Source organism: Podarcis vaucheri (genome assembly GCF_965113315.1).
Source record: "Podarcis vaucheri genome assembly, chromosome: 4".
NCBI classification, from domain to species: domain Eukaryota; kingdom Metazoa; phylum Chordata; class Lepidosauria; order Squamata; family Lacertidae; genus Podarcis; species Podarcis vaucheri.
The window spans coordinates 89200794-89217739 of NC_138762.1; positions in this window are offsets into that span (position 1 = coordinate 89200794).

Consider the following 16946-nt stretch of genomic DNA (forward strand, 5'->3'; position numbering starts at 1 on the left):
GGATGAAGAGCTGGCCCACTGGTCCAAAAATGTTTCCCTACCTCATCTCTGTACAGCTCCCGTTGGTGGCTGAGGACACACTTCTTTACTCTGGATTTGAAAACAGACGAACTGATCCCTGTAATTACTATTATTTATTCAATTTATATCCTACCCTTCTTCCCAAAGGAGCCCACAGCGGCAATACGTTGTATGGATTACTGATGTGGGGGGTTACGAGCGAGGTTGTTTCATTTGACTGTTTTAATAATTGTGTTTTTATATGCTGTAACGCACACTGGGTCCACCTGCTAAAGGACAGGTGAAAAAAGACAATAAATAAATGCTATCATTTGTTACTGTTGTTACTTCAAGTTATTGCCACTGCGGTTATTTGCCTATTATTTAAAACCATGCTTATTTCTTATTTTTAATGTTACTGTTGTTGGGAACCACTGTGCTATTGCTGTGATTTATATTATTACTGGTTGGTTTTTATTTCTTTCCCTGTTATTTGTTATTGATATTATATTATCATTATTATTGGTTGTTACTCCGATTTTTGTTATTCCATAGTATTACTATTTCTTTGATTATTATTGGCTGGCATTTGTGCTCCTGAGTATTCGAGTAGCGTATTGTTGCTTCTCTTTCTCTCTCTTTATTATATTTGATTACGTTTCGACATTTTTAACATAGACAGTCATAACACAATTTCGTCTTTTTCTCTTATTTTTGTCAATTTTCCACCCCTTTTTTTCCAGTTTTTCTACCTCCCCTTCTTCTGCATCCTATCTTTCTCCTATCAACAAATAACCACAATATTACAATCTAATTAATTCTGTTGTCATAGCTCAAATCCTGCTCATGAGTTCATCATACTATAATATTTCTTTAAATAGTCCGAAAAAGGCATCCATTCTTCCACAAGACACTCATCATTAGATTCTCTTAATTTTGCTGTTAATTGTGCCACTTCTACATTGTCCTTTATCTCACTTACCTGTTCCTTCTTTAGTTGGAACTTCTTCCTCTTAGTCTTGCCATACGTCAGGCAAATTCCTGACATGTCCTGGTTTTCTGGTGTAAAAATGGCGTCAGGGAGGGAATTTTGCTGAATTGGCAAAATGTCATGGTGTATGTCAACACGATCAGCGTAAAACAGCTCAAAAAGCTTAAAATTACTATTTTGGGGGAGGTTCCCCCCCAAAAGCGGAACAATTTGGGTTTCTTTCTCAAAAAAGCTCAACAATTTCGGTGGTTTCCTTTAAAAAAAGATCTCAACAACTTTGCAGGTATCAGGAGGAAGTTTACTTTTTGAAATATGGCAAGCCTATCTCCCTTCCATTTCTGCACATATAAAATTCTAGCTGCTGTGGTTACATAGGCATTGTTGCTTTTCTCATTACAATAATTTATATGTGTTCAATTCTGGTTGATACTGTTGCTGTCACTGCACTGGGTTCTTATCCGCTACTATTTTTGCTTTAAAGTTGTTTTCAGATTGTTATAAGCTACTTTCAGAAGCTTTCTTGCTCTGAATGGAAAGGTGTACATTCATTTAAATAAATAAAAACAGCATAACAAGATGACTTTGCCTCCCCCCCCCACCTTGAAATATTTTCTAATTCCAGGAACTGACCTTCTCAAATCCGCTGCAAGCATAGATCAGCCATCTTGCTGCTCTTGCATTATAGCTTGTGTCTTATACATTACTCCCATTTTTCAGAAAGAAGATAGAGGTCAAGAACCATGGCAACCCTGTATGTAGAAGGTTGATGATGAGGCTGAACGTGGACCCGCATCTCTAAGACCCTGGTCCAACACCCAGTGGGAACAATAGCTACAGGCAACGGGATATGCAATGCATGGCAAGTTATTATTTCTGCAGCATTTACATTATGCTGTACATAAATCACAATATAGTAGCCCTGCCCCAGGCTTACAGTCTGAAAGACTAGAAGATACAGGAGTGGAGGGGAAAGGATAGAGATAGTAGGATGATGAAATGAGGCTAAAAAAGGCATACCCTCCAACTTTTCTCCGATGAAAATAGAGATGTCCCATTCCATAATTATAATTTTACCAACGCAGAGTGTCCCAGCTGCTCTGGGTAGCTTCCAACATATTTAAAAACGTAATAAAACATAAAACATTTTTTTTTTTAAAAAAAAAAAACCCCTTCCCTATACAGGATTGCCTTCAGTTGGGGATCAGATAACTCCACACCCTCCAACATTTCTCCAATGAAAATAGGGACGTCCTAAGGGAAAGCGGGACATTCCAGGATAAAATCAGAAACTGGGATGGCTTCTCTAAATCCGGGACGTCCCTGGAAAATGGAGGCACTTGAGAGAAGACTAGAAAACGTTTATTGAATATATGGGGGAAATTGTGTACACTTGAAAACATTGTAAATAAGTGTTGATGGATGTAATAATGGAATACTGAATGGTTTAGTTTTTGTAAAACACGAGGGATTAAATAATAATAATAATAATAATAATAATAATAATAATAATAATAATAATAAACAATAATAATATTTATACCCCACCCATCTGGCTGGGTTTTCCCAGCCATTCTGGGCGACTCCCAACAGAAAATTAAAAGCACAATAAAACGTCAAACATTAAAAACTTCCCTAAACAGGGCTGATATGCAAAATGAACCGTGGAATGAGAAGAAGGGAAGTCATTTATATTTTAAAGGTAAAAGTAAAGGAACCCCTAACCATTAGGTCCAGTCGTGACCGACTCTGGGGTTGCGGCACTCATCTCGCTTTATTGGCCGAGGGAGCCGGTGTATATTTTAAGGGTGTTTAAATGAGTATTTTAAATTGTAAAACAGAAAATTTAAGTGTGTGTGTGTGTGTGTGTGTGTGTGTGTGAGAGAGAGAGAGAGAGAGAGAGAGAGAGAGAGAGAGAGAGAGAGAGAGAATAGGGACACTTGGAGGGTCTGAAAGGGTGAGTTTTTAGCAGGCATCAATTAGGATCAGGTTGGTCTTTTTTTGCTGGCGTTTTTACTGGGATGCAGCTGTTGCATCTACCTGGTGATGCTCAGTCTTATGCCCAGTTACTGAGGCCAAATTGTCCTTGCAAGAAGGTCATCTCCTCTGTATCCTGTTCCTACAAACAGGGAGTCTTTCGTTTCATCTTTTGCAGGGAAACAGTGCAATGGGCTGTAATGGGTGAAGGCAAAGATCACTTTTTTAAAAAATGGAGGGGAGACATAGCTTTAGAAAAAATTCTGCCCCCCCTTTCCAATTCGTTCAAACATAGCCAAATTAGGCATTGATCCATTTAAGCAATCAGCAGGGAAACTGGATCCAGCTCTCCAATTTACAGTCAACTTCTTGTGGCTGCTGTTTTTGAAAAATAAAAGACCCAACCATATTGGCATGTTTGGGTTAAAAAAAAAAAAAAGCTACAGGCCAAATAAACAGAGGAAGAGACGAAAATGCGCAACCAAATTGTGACATATGAAATTTCCCTTGGGCAACAAAAGAGCCGGCGAGGTATCAACGAGCGTTTTAGTCTATCCTCCTGACGCACCTAATTTGGGAATATTCCCCCTGAAAGTCGGAGAAATGGTTCCAAGCAGATACATAGTTAATGCTGGAAAACATACCCCCAGCGCCGTCTAAATGGCAATGTTTAATAGTGGTTTTTGAAAACTTTGCATAATTACAAGGGGGAACAAACGACACAGGCTTCGCAAATCGAACCCAATAGCTGTCTATGTGGGGAGTGCCGTTTTGGAAGAATGCGTGTTTGGATTTTAATGCGGTTGTGAATTTAAATTACGCTGATGGCTTTATTTATCTTACGTATCTCTCTGCACTCCCAGTGACACCCCAGCTGCAGTCCCTGAAGTGCATAGGCAAAGCTGCCTTGTGGGATAATGCAGTATGAGAGTAGTATAAGAAGCAAATAAATATACAGTGGTACCTCGGGTTAAGAACTTAATTCGTTCTGGAGGTCCGTTCTTAACCTGAAACTGTTCTTAATCTGAGGTACCACTTTAGCTAATGGGGCCTCCCGCTGCCACTGCGCCACCACCGCGCAATTTCTGTTCTCATCCTGAAGCAAAGTTCTTAACCTGAGGTACTATTTCTGGGTTAGCAGAGTCTGTAACCTGAAGTGTCTGTAACCTGAAGCGTCTGTAACCCAAGGTACCACTGTACCGTATTGGCCTGAATATAAGCCTCACTCCCCCCCAAAAAACAATTCTGATTGTGAAAAGTTAAAGTGTGGCTTAAATTTGCGGCCTTGCAAAAGTTGGCTTTTATGATATCGCTGCTGAAACAGACCTACGGTAGAACAGAACCAGCGTGAGTGCATGCAGAATTTTAAGGGAACGGCTTATATTTGGGTATTGTCTCCCCCCCCCTTGAATTTTAAAGGTGCGGCTTTTATTTGGGTGCTGCTTATATTTGGGCCAAAATGGTAGGTAAATTTATCACCCAATCCAAATTTTGTATACTGGAAATGCAGGGTCAACAACAACTATGGGCACACTTTTGCCTGCATGCTGTATGGAAGCATAATGCTAAAAGCAGCCATGGGATTCCACTTTGCATGTTCCCTACTACCCACAAAATAATAGAATCGTATTGTTGGAAGGGACCCTGAGGATCATCTATTCCAACCCCCTGCAAGGCAGGAATATGGCTGCTGTCCCATACGGGGATCGAACCTGCAACCTTGGCGTTATCAGCCCCATGCTCTCATTAACTGAGCTATCTAGCCTTGTGCAAATACATACATCATCATCGCCATTTTATTTATGTGCTGCCTTTCCATAATTCAAACCACACTCAAGGTGGCTTGATGTTGTTGTTGTTTAGTCGTTTAGTCGTGTCCGACTCTTCGTGACCCCATGGACCAGAGCACGCCAGGCACTCCTGTCTTCCACTGCCTCCCGCAGTTTGGTCAAACTGATGCTGGTAGCTTCGAGAACACTGTCCAGCCATATCGTCCTCTGTCGTCCCCTTCTCCTTGTGCCCTCCATCTTTCCCAACATCAGGGTCTTTTCCAGGGAGTCTTCTCTTCTCATGAGGTGGCCAAAGTATTGGAGATTCAGCTTCAGGATCTGTCCTTCCAGTGAGCACTCAGGGCTGATTTCCTTAAGAATGGATTGGTTTGATCTTGCAGTCCATGGGACTCTCAATAATAATAATAATAATAATAATAATAATAATAAATTTTATTTATATCCCGCCCTCCCCAGCCGAAGCCGGGCTCAGGGCGGCTAACAACAATAAAAATAGTTCAACATTCTAAAACATTCATTATAACATTAATTAAATCAAATTAAAATCAAATTAATGGCAACCATCAAGCAAATTTTTGTGCAGATTGCCAGAGGAGGGGGTCAGGCTGCGCCCTGACAAAAGGCCTGGTGGAACAGCTCTGTCTTGCAGGCCCTGCGGAAGGATGCCAGGTCCTGCAGGGCTCTAGTCTCTTGTGACAGAGCGTTCCACCAGCTTGGAGCCGCGGCCGAGAAGGCCCTGGCTCTAGTTGAGGCCAGCCTAACCTCTCTGAGGCCTGGGATCTTTAGGGTGTTTTTATTTGCAGACCGTAAATTTCTCTGTGGGACATACCAGGAGAGGCGGTCCCGTAGGTACGAGGGTCCTAGGCCGTATAGGGCTTTAAAGGTTAAAACCAGCACCTTAAACCTGATCCTGTACTCCACCGGGAGCCAGTGCAGCTGGTACAGCACCGGATGGATATGATCTCGCAGCGAAGACCCCGTAAGGAGTCTCGCTGCGGCATTCTGCACCCGCTGGAGTTTCTGGGTCAGTCTCAAGGGCAGCCCCACGTAGAGCGAGTTACAATAATCCAGTCTGGAGGTGACCGTCGCATGGATCACAGTGGCTAGGTCAGGGCGAGAGAGATAAGGAGCCAACTGCTTAGCCTGGCGGAGATGAAAAAATGCCGCCTTTGTTATAGCTGTAATCTGCGCCTCCATAGAGAGGGAGGTATCGAAGATTACACCCAAGCTCTTCACGGATGATGCTGGCACTAATTGCACCCCCGCAAGAGACGGGAGTTGCCCCCTCAATCCCATATCGCTCCGTCCCAGCCAGAGGACCTCTGTCTTCGAAGGATTTAACTTCAACCGGCTCCCACGTAACCATCCAGCCACAGCTTCCAGACATCTGGTCAGTGTATCTGGGGCCGAGTCAGGATGGCCATCCATCAACAGATAGAGTTGGGTGTCATCGGCATACTGATGGCAACCCAGCCCAAAACTCCGGACAAGCTGGGCGAGGGGGCGCATAAAGATGTTAAAAAGCATCGGGGAGAGAATCGCACCCTGAGGCACTCCACACACCAAGGAGTGGCGGGATGACAGTTCCCCCCCAAGCGCCACCCTCTGTCCCCGACCGGAGAGAAACGAGCGCAGCCATTGAAGGACTGTGCCCTGGATCCCCACGTCGGCAAGGCGGCGGTCCAGGAGTTCGTGATCGACCATGTCAAAGGCTGCTGACAGGTCTAGAAGAATCAGCAGCCCCGACCCGCCTCGATCCAGCTGCCTGCGGAGATCATCTGTTAGGGCGACCAGAGCCGTCTCGGTCCCATGACCAGCGCGGAAGCCGGACTGGAATGGGTTGAGAGCAGATGTTTCATCCAGAAACCTACCAAGCTGTTCAGCAACCGCTCTCTCAATCACCTTATCCAGGAATGGAAGATTCAAAACCGGGCGGTAATTGGATAGATCTAAAGGATCTAATGATGTTTTCTTTAAGAGCGGACGCACCACTGCCTCCTTCAGTTCCCCTGGGAATATCCCAGTGCCAAGGGACAAATTGATGATATCACCCAGGGGGGCCCGCACCTCGTCTGGACACGCTCTAATCAGCCAGGACGGGCACGGGTCAAGAGGACAAGTGGTGGGCTTTCCAGCTTGGAGGAGTCTGTCCACATCAGCTGGGGATATCCGGTCAAAGTGGTCCAATACTGGACCCGAGGACAGTCGAGGGGCCTCCAGTTCCTTCATTGTATCCAAATTGGCAGGGAGGTCATGGCGGAGCAACAGGACCTTCTCCGCAAAAGAGCTTGCAAATGCCTCGCAGCTGTGTGCCGAATTGTTATTTAAATTTGGCTGTCCTTCGAGGGACGTTAAAGACCTAATTATACTAAATAATTGCGCCGGGCGAGAGCTAGCAGAGGCAATGGAGGCCGAGAAGTAGGACTTCTTAGCGGCCTTCACTGCCATCTCGTAGGTTTTCATAAAAACCCTATAAGATGTTCTTGAAGCTCCGTCACGGGCACCCCGCCATACTCGCTCTAGCCGTCTGAGGTCCCGCTTCATTTTCCGAAGCTCCTCGGTAAACCAGGGAGCCCGGTTTCTGCGGGGTCGCAGAGGGCGCCTAGGTGCGATCTCATCGATGGCTGCCAGGAGCTGGATATTCCAGCCCTCAACAAGCTCAGTCAATGAGTCGCCAGGGGGAGCAAGGTCCCGCAAGGCCTGACGGAATCTATCAGGGTCCATCAGCCTCCGCGGGCGAGCCCAAATTGGCTCGCCACCTAAGCAGGGTGGGGGTGGAAAATCAATCCTGGCTTTCAGTGCATAGTGATCAGACCATGGCACCTTCATCGAGGGAGACATGATCACATCTATACCGGCGCCAAAGATCAAATCCAGCGTGTGGCCTGCTTGATGTGTGGGGCCCGAAACAAACTGGGAGAGCCCTAGTGTCGCCATGGAAGACACCAGGTCCAGAGCCTGTGAGGAGGGAGTGGCATCAGCATGGATGTTAAAGTCCCCCAGTACCAATAGGTTGGGGAACTCCAAGGCCCAGCCGGCCACCGCCTCCAGCAGGCCTGACAGGGTGGCTGCTGGTGCGCTAGGTGGCCGGTACACCAGCCAGACAGCCAAGCTCTCCTTGGAGCCCCACACTAGGCCAACACATTCAATGCCGGGGATCGATGGCGATGGTAGAGCCCTGAAAGAACAGTCTTCTCGGATTAATAATGCCACCCCTCCCCCCCGGCCCACAGTCCGCGACTGGTGGAGGACGGAGAAACCCGGGGGCGCCATCTCTCGTAAGGTAACAGTTTCCCCTTCGCGCACCCAGGTCTCCGTCACACAAGCCAGGTCAACCCCCTGCGAGGTGAAGAAGTCTCGCAGGGTGGCGGTTTTTTTGCCTATAGACCTGGCATTGCACAACACCAGTGACGGAGGTGAGTAATCCTTGCTCACCCTACCTTCGTCCCTCGGGATGGGGCGCAGATTGGAAGGGGTACGAGCATATCCATATCTCGATCCCCTTCGCCTATGACATCTGCCCCCACCGCCATACCTCCCTCGCCCCACTACGGTAGCAATCCCAGGCCTCAAACCAACCTCCATTTACAGAATAGAAACGAGTCAAATCAAAAACAATTGTACCAACACAACAAATCCCCACCCCGCTCAATAGCCAACCCCAAACCAAAATAAAACAGAACAAAATAGAAATACATCAATAAAAACCACCGTTCATGGTGGTACAACAAAGTAAAAAGTAAAACCCCCTATAAAACATTTTAAAACATATAAAAACATTTTAAACATTTGCCACGGCAACACCAGTGTCCTTAAAACAGTAGCGGTGGCGAGTGTGGGCCCCGCCCCCTAGGCCTGAGAGGAGTGTGCCTACAGGAGGGAGCGGCCTTCCTCAACCCCCACGGTGAAGCCGCAGCAGTGGTGTCCCGGTGCCTCATGAGGCCTCTTAAGACAGGAGAGTCCTCCTGGGCAGCAGACGCAGCAGTCCCTGTGAGTCCTTCAGGCCCCGCCCCGGGCCAGATGGTGAGTGGCAGGAAGGAGCAGGGCCCTCAGACACCCACACAGGAGAGTCCTCCTGGGCAGCAGACGCAGCAGTCCTTATGAGGCCTCAGGCCCCGCCCTGGGCCAGATGGTGAGTGGCAGAGAGGAGCAGGGCCCTCAGACACCCACACAGGAGAGTCCTCCTGGGCAGCAGACGCAGCAGTCCCTGTGAGTCCTTCAGGCCCCGCCCTGGGCCAGATGGTGAGTGGCAGGGAGGAGCAGGGCCCTCAGACACCCACACAGGAGAGTCCTCCTGGGCAGCAGACGCAGCAGTCCTTATGAGGCCTCAGGCCCCGCCCCGGGCCAGATGGTGAGTGGCAGGGAGGAGCAGGGCCCTCAAACACTCACACAGGAGAGTCCTCCTGGGCAGCAGACGCAGCAGTCCCTGTGAGTCCTTCAGGCCCCGCCCCGGGCCAGATGGTGAGTGGCAGGAAGGAGCAGGGCCCTCAGACACCCACACAGGAGAGTCCTCCTGGGCAGCAGACGCAGCAGTCCTTATGAGGCCTCAGGCCCCGCCCCGGGCCAGATGGTGAGTGGCAGGGAGGAGCAGGGCCCTCAAACACTCACACAGGAGAGTCCTCCTGGGCAGCAGACGCAGCAGTCCCTGTGAGTCCTTCAGGCCCCGCCCCGGGCCAGATGGTGAGTGGCAGGAAGGAGCAGGGCCCTCAGACACCCACACAGGAGAGTCCTCCTGGGCAGCAGACGCAGCAGTCCTTATGAGGCCTCAGGCCCCGCCCTGGGCCAGGTGGTGAGTGGCAGAGAGGAGCAGGGCCCTCAGACACCCACACAGGAGAGTCCTCCTGGGCAGCAGACGCAGCAGTCCCTGTGAGTCCTTCAGGCCCCGCCCTGGGCCAGATGGTGAGTGGCAGGGAGGAGCAGGGCCCTCAGACACCCACACAGGAGAGTCCTCCTGGGCAGCAGACGCAGCAGTCCTTATGAGGCCTCAGGCCCCGCCCCGGGCCAGATGGTGAGTGGCAGGGAGGAGCAGGGCCCTCAAACACTCACACAGGAGAGTCCTCCTGGGCAGCAGACGCAGCAGTCCCTGTGAGTCCTTCAGGCCCCGCCCCGGGCCAGATGGTGAGTGGCAGGAAGGAGCAGGGCCCTCAGACACCCACACAGGAGAGTCCTCCTGGGCAGCAGACGCAGCAGTCCTTATGAGGCCTCAGGCCCCGCCCCGGGCCAGATGGTGAGTGGCAGGGAGGAGCAGGGCCCTCAAACACTCACACAGGAGAGTCCTCCTGGGCAGCAGACGCAGCAGTCCCTGTGAGTCCTTCAGGCCCCGCCCCGGGCCAGATGGTGAGTGGCAGGAAGGAGCAGGGCCCTCAGACACCCACACAGGAGAGTCCTCCTGGGCAGCAGACGCAGCAGTCCTTATGAGGCCTCAGGCCCCGCCCTGGGCCAGGTGGTGAGTGGCAGAGAGGAGCAGGGCCCTCAGACACCCACACAGGAGAGTCCTCCTGGGCAGCAGACGCAGCAGTCCCTGTGAGTCCTTCAGGCCCCGCCCTGGGCCAGATGGTGAGTGGCAGGGAGGAGCAGGGCCCTCAGACACCCACACAGGAGAGTCCTCCTGGGCAGCAGACGCAGCAGTCCTTATGAGGCCTCAGGCCCCGCCCCGGGCCAGATGGTGAGTGGCAGGGAGGAGCAGGGCCCTCAGACACCCACACAGGAGAGTCCTCCTGGGCAGCAGACGCAGCAGTCCTTATGAGGCCTCAGGCCCCGCCCTGGGCCAGGTGGTGAGTGGCAGAGAGGAGCAGGGCCCTCAGACACCCACACAGGAGAGTCCTCCTGGGCAGCAGACGCAGCAGTCCCTGTGAGTCCTTCAGGCCCCGCCCTGGGCCAGATGGTGAGTGGCAGGGAGGAGCAGGGCCCTCAGACACCCACACAGGAGAGTCCTCCTGGGCAGCAGACGCAGCAGTCCTTATGAGGCCTCAGGCCCCGCCCCGGGCCAGATGGTGAGTGGCAGGGAGGAGCAGGGCCCTCAAACACTCACACAGGAGAGTCCTCCTGGGCAGCAGACGCAGCAGTCCCTGTGAGTCCTTCAGGCCCCGCCCCGGGCCAGATGGTGAGTGGCAGGAAGGAGCAGGGCCCTCAGACACCCACACAGGAGAGTCCTCCTGGGCAGCAGACGCAGCAGTCCTTATGAGGCCTCAGGCCCCGCCCCGGGCCAGATGGTGAGTGGCAGGGAGGAGCAGGGCCCTCAAACACTCACACAGGAGAGTCCTCCTGGGCAGCAGACGCAGCAGTCCCTGTGAGTCCTTCAGGCCCCGCCCCGGGCCAGATGGTGAGTGGCAGGAAGGAGCAGGGCCCTCAGACACCCACACAGGAGAGTCCTCCTGGGCAGCAGAGCGCAGCAGTCCCTGTGAGTCCTTCAGGCCCCGCCCCGGGCCAGATGGTGAGTGGCAGGAAGGAGCAGGGCCCTCAGACACCCACACAGGAGAGTCTCCTCCAGCACCATCATTCAAAAGCATCAATTCTTCAGCGATCAGCCTTCTTTATGGTCCTGCTTTCACTTCCATACATCACTACTAATATGATTTTTTAATGTTTTTTGCATATTTACGAACATAACAAAAGTAATCACAAACAATAAAGAAGACATCAAAAAGTACACAAAACCGTGAGATTAGGGATTAGCGTGCAGAGCAAAAGCAGAGCAAAAGTCCATGTGCAAAACTGCCTTGCTGGATGATGCAGTTACTCAGGAGTCTGCTGCAGCCTCAAGATGCAAAATTAAAGTACCATATTTTTCGCCCCCTTTGCCATCGTTATGATTTTCTTCCATTTGTTAATGTCTACTGTACAACTCTTCTTCCTTGCCCGTGGTAGTGCTTTCCTAGGCGTGTGAAGAAAAATATTTACCGTGGGATAGAAAGGCAGCTGCTGAATGGGTTTTTGTAAAAACAGAAGAATGCAAGCTCTCTGCTTGGGAAGCATTTGGTAAAAAAGTTGGAGCCTTTTTAAATCAGATGCTCTGAATCTGCTATGAATCCCTTTCATTGCAAGAGGAAACTTGGGACGTTTTTCTGTCTCAGTGATCTCAGCTTGGCCTCTATCAGTGCCATTAACTGTAGACTAGCTTGTAAACAACTTGTCGCCGGGAAGGCGCAGGATCAGGACCATAGTGGAGACAAAGGGTTAAAGCCCCTCTCCAAATGTTAGGGTCACGATCCAGACAGAGATCTCTGCATTGGCAATCTGAGTGAAAAAAACAAGAATGCTGCACTTATAACAGATAGGGAGCTAGTGGCTGCTGTTTAGGAATCTGAGTTAAAATCTAACTTCAGCAAGGCTGGCAATGCCCAAGATTTTACTCGAGATTCATTTCAAAGTTGTGAGTAGCAGAATTCCTCCCTGTAGTAAAAAGAAACCATAGTTCTCTCAAGGCACACTGTGATCCGTGAGGATAAAACAGGAAGTGAGGGGTAAGCATCTAGAAATTCACTCCTAGGTAGGGCTGCCATTTTCCCAGACATTACCGGGATTTCAAAGATGGAATTGACATCCAAGGGGAATTCCCGAAAGGTGGCACTTTGTCCTGGATCTCAGGCAAGTCAAAATTGTGTTTCTTTTGGCACTTTTTAAGAAGAAAGCTCAACAACTTTGGGGGTTCCTGAAAAAAGCTCCAAAATCTTGGGTCTTTCCAAAGAAAGCTCAACAACTTTTGGGGTGTCGTATTTACTTTTGAAATATGGCAAGCCTGCTCATAGGGCCACATAGGAGCCAACTCCTAGGGGTTGGAGGAACTTCAGTCACTCCATAAAATTTTGAGGGCCCCCCCCAAGTTAATGGGTAAAAAGGTAAAGGGACCCCTGACCATTAGGTCCAGTCGTGGCTGACTCTGGGGTTGCGGCGCTTATCTCGCTTTATTGGCCAAGGGAACCGGCATAGAGCTTCTGGGTCATGTGGCCAGCATGACTAAGCCGCTTCTGGCAAACCAGAGCAGTGCACGGAAACGTTGTTTACCTTTCCGCCAGAGCAGTACCTATTTACCTACTCACACTTTGAGGTGCTTTCGAACTGCTAGGTTGGCAGGAGCAGGGACCAAGCAACGGGAGCTCACCCCGTTGCAGGGATTCGAACCGCCAACGTTCTGATCAGCAAATCCTAGGCTCTGTGGTTTAACCCACAGTGCCACCCACATCCCAAAAATTTAATTAAATTTAATTAAAAGTTAATGGGTATTGCCATTCAAATGGTGTGTGTGTGCCACATGATGTGATCGACTGGGGGACGGACGGATGCAGTTTTTGTAAAGAAAAAGCTGAACAACTTTGGGAGTTCCTTAACAAAGCTCCACAATCAAGTGGTCTTCCTAAAATAACAATAACAATTCAGGAACTTTCAGGGTGTCCTGGTTTTTACTTTTTGAAATATGGCAACCCTATTCTTTCAAGGTAATTATCTGTGGTTTAGGGTGCAATTCTACCAGTCCTCACTGCCCAGTGGGGCTGACAAGAGCGATGGGGCAACCTCCATATTAGCAGCCGGGCCACACACAGTAGCCGGGCCAGAAGGGGGTCAGGCTGAATGCTGGGCCAGGGATCCAACAGTTTTGACATTGGTTCAGACTCTCTCCTTCCTTTTGCCCAGCATGTCCCAGTTTGGGACTGGCCACAGGCATTTCTGCCCACATGTCTAGTGTAAGGTTACCAGACGTCCCCGTTTCCCAGGGACAGTCCCTGGATTTACAAATCAGCCCCCATACAAAATCCTATCATTCCTATTGAAGTTGAAAAGTGTCCTCGGATTCATTGAAAAAAATCTGGTAACCTTAGTCTAGTGGTCAGAAAGGAAGCTGGCACACTGACATTACCATCAAGGCAACGGATGGCAGGAATGGGTGGAAGGTCACTTCTGATCAATGCAGATCCCCCAAGAGATGCTAAGCAGTGGGTTGCTCTGCCAGTTTGTGTTTGTGTATGGAGGTTGTATTATTTTAATCTTGATATTGCAAGTTGGCTTAATTGTTTGGGTGAACAGTAAGGTAAGATATAACTGTTTTTAATCAATGACCACATCATCTTGGGAACTGTAACTTGGAAAAGATGCTGAGAATTCATTCAGCCCACTTCACAGATAAGAACAACAGCCATCAGAATTCCTCAAGGAGAGGGAATGACTATTAAACCAAATGTAAAGACATCCATACATCACTGCTGGATGGAAGTGAGAGATGGACCATAAAGTAGGCTTCTTGGGAGAAAAGCAATAGCAAACCTAGACAGCATCTTAAAAAGCAGGGCCATCACCTTGCCGACAAAGGTCCGTATAGTTCAAGCTATGGTTTTCCCAGTAGTGATGTATGGAAGTGAAAGCTGGACCAAAAAGAAGGCTGATCGCCGAAGAATTGATGCTTTTGAATTATGGTGCTGGAGGAGACTCTTGAGAGTCCCATGGACTGCAAGAAGATCAAACCTATCCATTCTTAAGGAAATCAGCCCTGAGTGCTCACTGGAAGGACAGATCCTGAAGCTGAGGCTCCAATACTTTGGCCACCTCATGAGAAGAGAAGACTCCCTGGAAAAGATCCTGATGTTGGGAAAGATGGAGGGCACAAGGAGAAGGGGATGACAGAGCACGAGATGGTTGGATAGTGTTCTCGAAGCTACAAACATGAGTCTGACCAAACTGCAGGAGGCAGTGGAAGACAGGAGTGCCTGGCGTGCTCTGGTCCATGGGGTCACGAAGAGTCGGACACGACTAAATGACTAAACAACAAGAAAGACATGATCTGTTTCAGTTCATGAAATCCGAAATAAACTTCAGGTGCTGCAGTGGAATGATTTAAGGTTCACTTCAATTTGATATTTTGTGCAAGAGCTCAGGAGTAGATTTGGTTGCAGTGGTTTTGTGAAGCAGGCAAACATTGCTGGGGAGGTGGTGCTCTGCAGCCATTGTTTCTGCCGAATCTTCAATAGATCTGGCTCCTTGCTAGATTTACTTTTGTTTAGCTTTAAGAGTTCCTTTAAAAGCTAGCCTATTTCGGTGGAGGTGGCGTGTGAATAGGGATAAAGAGACCAATTAACCATTTTTCCTTGCCTGTTCCCTCATACCCAGACATGTTCCGTACAATCCCCAGTTTTGATGTATTATTTTAATTAATCCAAGTCTCTTTGATTTCTGGGGGGGAGAAGAAGCAGGTTAGCAAATGTAACAATGCTCGGGAGTTTCTTTATCGTAAAAGACACATAATTTCAAGCATTTAATAAGGTAGATTTATTCTGGGTAGTTTAGTTTGCCCAGGCACTCAAACAGCCCTCCCCAAAGACAACATTAAAAATGTGATTAGTTAGCTGCCATCAATAACACAAAATAGAAAAACGCTCTCTGAAGGGACAGCTTTGTGGAGGGCACTGCACAGTGTGTAGTAAAAAATATATGGCCTAATAAGTTTACATTTGCAGGCTCATTTGTTAAAACTCTTGAATTTCTAATTTGTGTCTGAAAGATAAATGGATAGCACCTCAGTAAAGTGTGAGATTAATACTGATAGATGGGGATTCGGTTTTTTGCTAGGCTCTAACTTCCTTGCAACCCAGTAGGCAGTTTATGGGAGAAACCAAATGTAAATAAAAAGGCCGCACATTATTTACGTTGGTCAAGACCAATTACCTGGGATATTGTTCTTCGGAACTTTATAGTATTGATGCAAATTACCCTTATCTAATTATTGTTTTACTGTGCTTTGGTAATCGGGACTGTTGCAAAGTGTAACTCTCTGCTAAAGGGGACTGGCAGCCATCAGGTTGAAAAGGAAAACCCTTTTTGGGGTACGGGACACTTTCACGGGAGAGACCAAGCAGATGCCAGAAAGATAAATGATATCGATGAGTTTTATTTTCAGTTTTCAAGAATTTACAAGTACACATCTTAGAGTCATGTACTTCCAATACAAATACATATCGGACTCCCCCCCCCCCATCGCCTTTGTTGTTTCTTCTCTTACTTAGATTTTTAACACTGCATTTTCTACTTTTTGAATTAATCTTGGTAATACTTTTCACTGCTCGATTTAAGTTAACCCTACCAACGCACTTAGTTGCATACCATGAAAGGAAAGATAAAGGATTTCAAATTGGCGCCGTTAAGTTTCAGTTTGAGATCAAAATCTGCAACCGGAAAGGAAGTGAGGATAATGTTAATAGGAACGTTAAAGAAATATTATTATTATTGTTGTTGTTGTTGTTGTTGTTGTTGTTGTTGTTATTATTATTATTAATTTTTACCCCAGCCATTCTGGGTGGCTTACATTATATATAAAAACATGATAAAACATTACACATTAAAAAGCTTCCCTCTACAGGGCTGCCTTCAGGTGTCTTCTAAAGGTTGCATAGTTACTCATCTCCTCGACATCTGATGCCATTACATCTGATGTAATGGCGCTCTGCCTGGTTCCCTGTAGCTTCACTTCTAGCAGCAAGGGAACTTCCAGAAGACCCTTGGAGCTGAACAAAGGGGATGGAGATGCTCCTTCAGGTAAAGGTAAAAAGGTAAAGGACCCCTGGACAGTTAACTCCAGTCAAAGGCGACTATGGGGTTGCAGCACTCATCGCGCTTTTAGGCCGAAGGAGCCGGCATTTTTCCACAGACAGCTTTCCATGTCTTGTGGCCAGCATGACTAAACCACTTCTGGTGCAATGGAACACTGTGACAGAAACCAGAGCGCATGGAAATGCTGTTTACCTTCCCGCCGTGGCAGTACCTATTTATCTACTTGCACTGGTGTGCTTTTGAACTGCTAGGTTGGCAGGAGCTGGGACAGAGCAACGGGAGCTCACACCATCATGGGGATTCAAACCACCGACCTTCTGATCAGCAAGCCTAAGAGGCTCAGTGGTTTAGACCATAGCGCCACCCGCATCCCTTGCTGCTTCAGGCATACAGGGCCTAACCATTTAGGACTTTAGAGGTCAGCACCTGGCTTGTTCATCCCTTCATTCAGTTCTTATGCACCTGGAACTACCCTTGGCCTCCCCACTTCCTCTCCCCACCTCTAGTGTCCAGCCTTTCGCCTGCTCTTTTTTATTTGGTCCCACTGACTTTTCTCTTTTTCTTCTCTTTTTCATTTTATTTCTACTCTCCCCACCACACCCCTACTTATAGGAAATAAACAGCCCCTGGCTGGCAAGAAACCATCGATTATAAAT